The sequence below is a fragment of the Pyrus communis genome, chromosome 13 (genome assembly GCF_041283825.1).
Source record: "Pyrus communis isolate YQ-2024b chromosome 13, ASM4128382v1, whole genome shotgun sequence".
NCBI classification, from domain to species: domain Eukaryota; kingdom Viridiplantae; phylum Streptophyta; class Magnoliopsida; order Rosales; family Rosaceae; genus Pyrus; species Pyrus communis.
Genome location: NC_142577.1, coordinates 21,243,958 through 21,252,873, shown reverse-complemented (window position 1 = coordinate 21,252,873; position 8,916 = coordinate 21,243,958). Strand labels below are relative to the sequence as shown.

General features: G+C 34.7%; 1 long non-coding RNA gene across 1 annotated transcript; it reads left to right on the top strand.

The window, feature by feature from the left end:
* Positions 1-303: 303 nt before the first annotated feature.
* LOC148691933 (uncharacterized) lies at positions 304-4,095 on the top strand. The gene is made up of 2 exons (XR_015954681.1): positions 304-599; positions 3,316-4,095. It is a non-coding gene; the product is annotated as an uncharacterized LOC148691933 (long non-coding RNA).
* Positions 4,096-8,916: the final 4,821 nt, after the last annotated feature.

Sequence of the window (8,916 nt, the reverse complement as noted above, 5' to 3'; positions counted from 1 at the left end):
CTCACATATTTATTAAGTAGCTTTAAATTTAGTTATTTTGTACGTATAAGATTTAAAAAAATTGAATGGTATGTATATTTATTAAGCAGCTTTAAATTTATTATTGTAGTTCGGATTAGGTTTTTGCTTGAAAAAAAATATTTTTATGGGTTTTATGTAAAAAAAAAAAAAAATTGAATTTGAAGAGAGTAAAGTTACATTTTCAGTAAATTTTATAAAATTTAAAATATATATATAACTAGTGCAAATCGTTGCGCAAAAAGTCTTTGCACGACGTCATAATGTATACATGCATTGCGCAAATTGTTAAAATTTTGACGGTGCAATTGAAGAAAATAAGCGCTTTTCAAAAAAAAAAAAAAAAAAAAAAATTGGACAAAATGGGGGTGCAATTGAAGAAAAGAGTCCAGCAGCCACTCGATCGGTCTCTCTCGTCCCTCTCGCTCATCTCGCCCTCTCTCTCAGTCCATCTCACTCTTTTCTCCCACTCCATTAGACGAAGACAAAGACGAAGGAAGACAGCAGCCACTACCCACCCATCTGCTCTTCCTCCGCTCCAACCTCCGTCGGAATTTCTCACCCTTTCCTCAATTTCGAAGGTCCCTTCACATCTCTCTCTCTCTCTCAATGTTTTTTTAATTGATTGCAAATCTGTGATTTAGTTCGGGATGGAATGGTTCCAAATCTGTGATTTTTTTAATTGGTGGGTTGTTTTTTGTTGGTGAGATCTTAGGGTTTTGATTTTGGTAGAGTGCGTGATCTTTGTGATTTGGGGAAGTGGGTAATGGTGAATATGTTGTTAGGGTGAGATTTGTGAACTGGGATTTGGTAATCTGAGTAGTTGGGGTGGTTTTGGTAGGTAGAGTGACAAATTTTGAGATTTCTACTCTGGTTTTGGCAGAGAGTTTGATTTGTTTGTTATTTAGCTTTCTTTGTACAAAGGTTGAGGTTATGGTGGATCTGAAAGTTGGTGTAATGAACAAAGATTCATGTGGAAGCCGGTCGGAGACTGCTTTCTTGGTGAAGATAGTGAGATTGTTGAATGTTCAGAATTAGAGCCTGTTCATTGGTAATTGGTTTCTTTGTTATTTGACCCGTGTTTGGTAAAACTGAGCACAACGTGCCGAAGACACAATGCTTACCCTTTTCTGTTGGTGCGCAATAAAAAATATGACTCCATTTTCTAACCTTGGTTGACAACCTATTCAATTTCCTGTTTGGTTGCTAAGCAAGTTGGATGAGAAAATAGGGTGTGCTATTCACACCCTATTTTACTTATCACACACCTCTTGATAATTTATGTCCGTTGATCTTTTTCAATTCATCCGATTTGACGGCTGAAAATTAAAAAAGTGTGTGAGAAGTAAAATGAGATGAGTGGATATCACACCCCGAGAAAATAATCAGATGATTGAATGCTTTTATGTTCATTTTCACTTGATTGAATGCTTTTAGAAGATTATTGTATTTCATATGTAAGTGGATTATACAGTCTAAATTTCATATGAAAGTTGTATGTGTTGCACTAAGATTTTCTAATGGGTTTGTTTTGCCTGCCCCGTATATTATTTCAAAATTGTATACGTTATTGGCTTTTAATGTTGGCTTAAAATTTTGATTGTTTTGTTTAACAATTTTCTTCCCAACTGAAATCTAGAACCTTCAAATAACCATCCACGGAGTCTGAGAGTTATATGATAATCCCATTGGCTTTGGTAGTACATCCTTTTCATGTTCTTCGGCTTAATTGAGGTTGTTAGAGTTTAATTGGTATTTGATTAGCTCAATTCAGGGATTGGAGGTAAGGTTCTTCACATTTGTAAAGTGTCCCATTGATTTGCCGTTGCCAAGACGACGACAACAACAACAACAAAACATTTTCCCAGTTAATGGGGTCGGCTATATAAATTCTAGAACGTCATTGCGCTCGGTTCCGTGTCATGTCCTTCGTTAGATCCAAGTACTCTTAAGTCTTTTCTTAGAGTCTCTTTCAAAATTTTCTTAGGTCTTCCTCTATCGTTTCGGCCTTGAACCTCAAGGAAACTAATTATGTCATATAAACAAATTATAATTAATGCATAAATTTCTCGAATTGTATTTTTCATGGGTAATTTTTAACAGACGTGCTATGTAATTTTAACATGCGTTATACGCTAGGTGCCAAACAATGTTTATCAATTCCACAAACCAAGTTGTAGCCAGACATTGTTTATCATTCTCTCCACGAACAGAGTTTAGCGATGTTCAAATTAAGGGAGCTTCTGGAGCATCTAGCTGCCATTAATTAGGGAGGGGGTAAGTTAGGAATAACATGATTTTTATGCCTCAGTGCAACAAATTAATATAAGATCATTAGGAAAGAAGTATGCCAAAAGGAGAGGGCGTGTTTGGTATCCTATTTGAAAATTTTAATAATTTCTCAAAACATTTCTTAAGAATTTTTCTTGAAAACAATTTTTTCTAAAGACTTAAAAATTTGTTTGGTATGTGATTTAAAATTTTTGAATCTTACAATTTAAATTGGACAAGGAGATTTAAAAAGAGGGGGTTAAGAGAGAAAGAGGAGAGAGGAGGAAAGAAAGTAAGAGATGATTGGAGGAAAAAAAAAAGAAGTGAAAGGATCGGAGGAGATAGAGAGGAAGAGAAATGAGAGAAAGAATCGGGAGAATGAAGATAGTGGATTGGAAGAGAAACAAAAAAGGGGGAAAAAAAAAGAGAATGAGGAGAGAGAAATAAGAAAAGAGAGAGATAGATTTGGAATGAGAGGGGAGGAGGGAGAGAAAAGAAATAAGTGAGTTTATGTTTAAAAACTCTAAAAACTCACTTTTTGTGTTTTTAGATAATAGACTATATTTTTTAATTAGTCTTGAGCAGTTTTTTAAAATAGTCCTACCAAGCAAGTTTTCAAAGCCTAAAACTTGAAAATTGTTTTTGAATTTAAAAAGTTGGATTCAAGTAGAGTACCAAACATGCTTAGAATTTAGAACTTTTTTTCTCCTTTATTTGGGTCTAGAAGGTATAACTAAATATATTAAGGGAAGTGTTATTGTCACTCTAAAAATCTCATTCTACACTTCTCATAAGTGTATTTTTCTTTCTAAATATAGAAAGTTTAGAGTGTGTAATGAGATTTTTGAAGTGCTAATAACAATTCTCTATATTAATTAAGATCCTTTATAATTGGTGCCACGCATCTTCTTTGGTCTTTTTTTTGTATATATTTAATTACTTCGTCTGATGGTTCATGTGTGATTAATAAGCCAACAATTTAATAATTGAGTTGGTCTCTACCCAATCTAACGCACAAATATGCAGGTTGTTCCAAGTCTCTGTTGGGTCATAAAGAAAGGAATAAAGCTAAAATATGAAGAAAAATCTGTACGGTTTCTACTTCTTTCGAATATCATTTATCAGCATCATCGATCCATCCTCAAGTTTTTAATTAATATCTCAAAATTCCAATTTCTTAAAGCTTAATCAAAGGGTGGCAATCAGTCAGTTACCGGACCCATGTGAATCAGATTCTCACTGATTAGCTGGGTTTACTGTCCTCAAGTAATGATAATGCTCATCACCTTATTATCACTGTTAAATGAGTTTAAATTTTGAGATTTGTGTAAGAAATAGATATAAATCTTAAAAATTAAATTTATCTAATAATAATAAATATGTGTAATGAGCATTACCACCAAACCAAGGATGGTAAGCCAAAAAGCACTCTTTCACCGTATGTGAACTAAATCAAATAAAGCATGGTTTCATTCATTTATGAGTATTCCCAAGGGCCAAACTTCAACTGGTTAGGCTTCAAACTAGTAGCATAAAGGGAGACACTTCAAAAAATGCGAGAACTGAGATATATTAATGATAAGTGTAGCCACGTGGCAGCATTACATCTTTATATGCTATGTCAGCTAAAACACAAAGATTTGGCTTTAAAGATTAGTTATTTGGATTAGATTTGGAAAGTTTAGTTAGACTGGATGAGGGGTTTCTTGGTCATTAAGAAATTTGTTGTATTCCTTTATTTTGGATATTCTTGTAATAGCTCAATTTGAAATGAAAAGCTTGTCCAAGGCTCTTCTTTTTCTCTAAGTTTCTTGCTTCATTTTCTTCATTTTCTCTGATTCTTGATCAATGCTTAGCTTGATTTTCATAGTTAATAATTAGACGTAGAGTTGAGAGTAACGGACTTGTAAACCAATATATAGTTTCCATGACAAATAGTGAAATATCCAGTAAATTATTGTCTGAGTGACATAAGCAAGTTTGGTTGAACTGCTATTATTCTTTGTACTTCTGTGTATGTATTTTCTTTTCTTTTTTCTTAGTGTTTTTTGTGTTTTTTATGGTTTGGTTATCGGAGTCCATTGAAAACAAGATCCATACGAGGCGTTTGTACAACAGTGCACGCATTTACCCCTTCCACCTTGCTAGGATTGGATGACACACCCCAACATGGAATGTCCACTAGAACTCCGAATCGAGCTGTGTTGGCCGACACCTGGAAGGTGACGAAGCCATAAAGTGTGATGATGAGGAAAAGTGTGAATAAATTTAAACCTAATAGTGCCTAAATACTAGAGTGCGCTGGTGAGCGGGAACGAACTCACTTCACACATGATTACAGAGCATAAGTAAAGTACAGTAAGGTAAGATAAGGCTTATACCATCTTAGGAAGCCACCCATACGGGGATATGTCACGAATCCTCGTCGATATGGAAACTTTGCTACTAGAACCTGGAGGGGCAAAAAACAGAAAACGTGAGTGGACAAAAACAAAGCTTTTCAAATACCATTTCATTTATCAAAGGTAGTAACCCCTCGCTGTAAAACCTATATAGTTTCCCCAGAAAATAGAGTATATACATATATCGAAAACCACGTTCGAAATAGCAAAATCCACATATATGCCATGCCAAATGTTTTATATTTAGAATATGCACTTAGTAGTTGCACATATTTATGTTTGACGTGCGGACACTCAGGTAAGTTCTAAGTGAGTTTATAGATTGTTGATGTGAGTTGCATGATTATGCTGAGATGAATCTATAGCTCATAACTTGCACCCTGGTGTTAGTGCTTCCGCCCGTGGTCAGGGCACAGTCCTTCACGTGATGTTCACCTCCCGCACCATACGCTCACCTTGGATCCAAGTTAGGTGCACAGTCTTGTCGTACAGACCACTATAGGTGGCTCCAACTCGTAGGTGACCCGCGATCATTCGTACAGTCTTCACGTGATCGTAGAACTTGAGCGTATTTATTTACACCCAGTCCTGTCGTACATACCATTTTAAGTGGTTCCGACTCATGTGCAGGTATACTTGTTGAGTTATTGGTCCCGGGTTGTGATGTAACATTGGAAATGCATGTTTTCTTCATGACACATCTTCTACCTTCAAACTTGAATAAAAGTTTTTTTTTTTTTTTTTTTTTTGAACAAACGATGTTATTTACATTAAGGGGTGGGGGAGTGAGTTAAGCCTCACAATATACTAACAATAATGTGGTTCAAATTCACTTTTGACGAAAATTGAACCTAAAACGTTTCACTTACAAGTGAAAAAAATATCACTAAACCATGGTACTAAGTAACTAGAGAAAAATTTAAAGTTTACATTCATTTTTTGCTTCAATAATATGCCCTAAATTTAGTGAGTTATCATTTTTTTTTTCACCAAATGAATCTTGCAATCCGCCCTGTTCTATTTCCTCCAATTGACCATTGATGTGCAATGTGCTATACCGTTTTTCTTTCTTATCTGTATGTCCCCTTTTATGTTTCGGATATGTGCTTGAAATGAAGATGTCGTGTTTTTGCCGGCAGTTTGGTGTTTACTCTCTCTTTAAACATTTATATAAAAAGTAAGTTTGTTAATCATCAGGCTTGATTAATATTTGGGCCTGTGAGTGATAAATGTGAGTGATAAATGGGTGATCACTTATCACGGTTTTATTTATTTATTTATTTATTTTTATTATTTTTTAGTAGAAATGATCTTATCTTCTTTCTGAGTGATGTTAGAAAGACAAAATTTGAAAAATAAATGACGTGTTATTAATAATAATTAGTACGTTTATTAACAATTAATTAATAATCCTAATTTAGTCTCTCTATCATTACCCTTCTTTTTTATTATCCTAATTATGCATGACTAGTCAACCAAATATTAGCAATTCAGTAAGTCTATGCAATCAAATACACGACTATGTCACCACTTAGTACTACGGTTTAGTGACATTCCTCTTCACTTGTAAGTGTGAGGTCTTAGGTTCGATTCTCACCCAAGGAGAATTTGAACCACATTATTGCTAGCTCATTGTGATGCTAAGCCCACTTCCACTCCCTTATTGTAGATAATATCATTAGTTCCCAAAAAAAATACACAACTATGCCAGGTCCATATTCTTTCCAATACACCAATCATCTTTATTTTCCCTTTATTTTCCTATGACCGCAACCCAAATAGGGTAGGTCGTGAAGAAAATAAAAAAAGTTCACTATAAAATCAATTTATAATATAAAGTAACTCAACTCCTTATAAAAACTCTTACCTTTGGAAGAAAACAAATAATCTTATAAAAACTTATAAGGTTCCTCAATTCTTCTATTTGAGTTTAATACTCTCAACATGTCATGAATATGGTCAATATTTGTTCGTTAGTCCCTCAAACTATTAGCATGATCAAACTAAACTACTTCATTTAAATTTCGAGTTTCGTTGGATTTTATTTCGTTGAGTGAATGCTATATTAAGGCCTATTGTCATTTCGATGGCAAGGCTATAGTTGGAGATATTATTAGGTGATACTACGTCTGCTGATGGTACTTCCATTGAAAATCTGTCATCTATTCATTGTATATTTCCTTATTTGTACAGCTGGACTTTAACCAATTTTATACCTTAAAAACAAAATATAAAAAAAAAACAAAGCAAAAGAACCCCCGCCCACCCGGTGGAGAGATTTTTCAGAGTTACCGACACACAAGGTGGTATATCGGTACATCACGTGTCATTACACAAATGGTATGACATGTGTGTTAAAAAGTTATTACCTTAAAAAATAAAATTTTCCACCATTTGCATAAAATCATATGATGTACCACTCGTATTCCCGTTACAATAAAAAATTTCTCTTCCTAATGGCAGTCCGACAATCTCCCACCATAGTCGACCCCAGCCTTCAACCCAACGGCCTTCCATTGCTGCCGTCGCTCCCTTTCTGTTTCTTCTCCTTCCTGCAATTCTGTGTGATAATGGTTTTGTGGTATGCAACTCTCCTTGTCATCATACATGCAAGTCTTTGAATTTTTATAAGATTTTATTTGCGAATGATCGATATGCCTCCTATTCTTCAATCTTTAAAATTTTCAAGGACATCAAAATGTTTTCCGAATTGAATTTAAAATTTCCAGACTTTTTTATGTTTAATTTTATATTCCTAGAAAACGTTAAACTCGGTTTTAAATCCGATTGTAAAAATATAGAACAGATGACAGATTTCAATGGCAGTAGCATGAGTGACGTGGTGATACGGTGTCACCTAATAAACTGAAAAATCTGCAGTAGCACGAGTGACGTGGTGATACGGTGTCACCTAATAAACTGAAAAATCTAACTGGACTTGTTGACTGCTCAATTAAAGAAGTGGTAAACCTTGTTTTGGTTTGTGGTTACATGGATGTTAAAACTTGGTTTTCATTACTCACTAATCCAGAAATTGACTTCTTTATTAAACGAGGAAGACACATGCATTAAAATTAGAAAATACATACGCAGTCTGCTAGGGTTTTTGTTCTAGTTTTATCCATAACCGTACATGTAAATAAACTAGCTGCTACTTCCCCTGTGCCCAACTTTATTGGAAGAGCTTAATTACTAATGTTTTATACTAGCATCTCACTTTTTCCCTTTATTTTATTCAAATGATGCTGCAAAAGGTAAAAATGGATTTGAAATAAGTGCCGTGCTTCTTAATTAGAAATAGTGGTTTCCATGTATCTGTGCGGCCTTGTACTACGTAAGAACGCGGAACAATCTTGATCTGGAACTTCAATTTTGTATTTATCCGTGTCCTTTGGAATTGAACAAGAACTTACTGGTTTCTTGTCATGCTTATCATCCTTATTTACTGGATTTGAAATAACCTCCTGCCTTTTTCTGGGTAGTTCTTCACGTCTTTGGAATATCAGAAACAAACAGTGAATGACTTTCACTAGGAGAAGGATTAGAAAAAGTAGATGTTTATGAGAGAACTTAGAAATTAGGGACAAACAAATAGGGATATTAATGTTATTAGTAGAAATTAAGGCTCCTCATTATATAGCAACAAGTCGCACAAAGATTTCACCCTTTACTGGTCCATAAAAGGAGGAGGACTCGCATACATGCTCATTCTCTCCACACCATATATAGTGAGGTCCCACACCATATATAGTATAAGGCGTCAACTAGTATCGCTGTTTAACCGGATTGGTTCGGTTTAGGCCTCAAACTCGTAGTCTTCTTTTTAGGTTCCGGAATCTGTTTAGTAGTCTTATCCTTCCCAGTATCAAACATGCTCAAAGTGGCACACTTGCATCCCTGTAGATTCCATATAATCTAGGAGTTGGTTGCATTTTATTTGGCGTCAAACATGCTCCAGGTGAATGAGCAGCATGGTGATAACTCATGCATTACAAAGAAGCTATCAGATGTTTGTTGCTGCTTCTGTATATCTGCTATGGATATGCATGATCGATGTATATACTCTCAACCTGTTTAATTAGGTTTCTAATATAGAACTTTAACAAAAAGCTTCCGGTACTATTCACTTTAACGAAAAACCACATTTTTACACTAAAAAGTCAATCATGATACTATTCACTTTACCCTTTATTTTGTCATTTGCGTTAAAACTCAAAATTTTCAA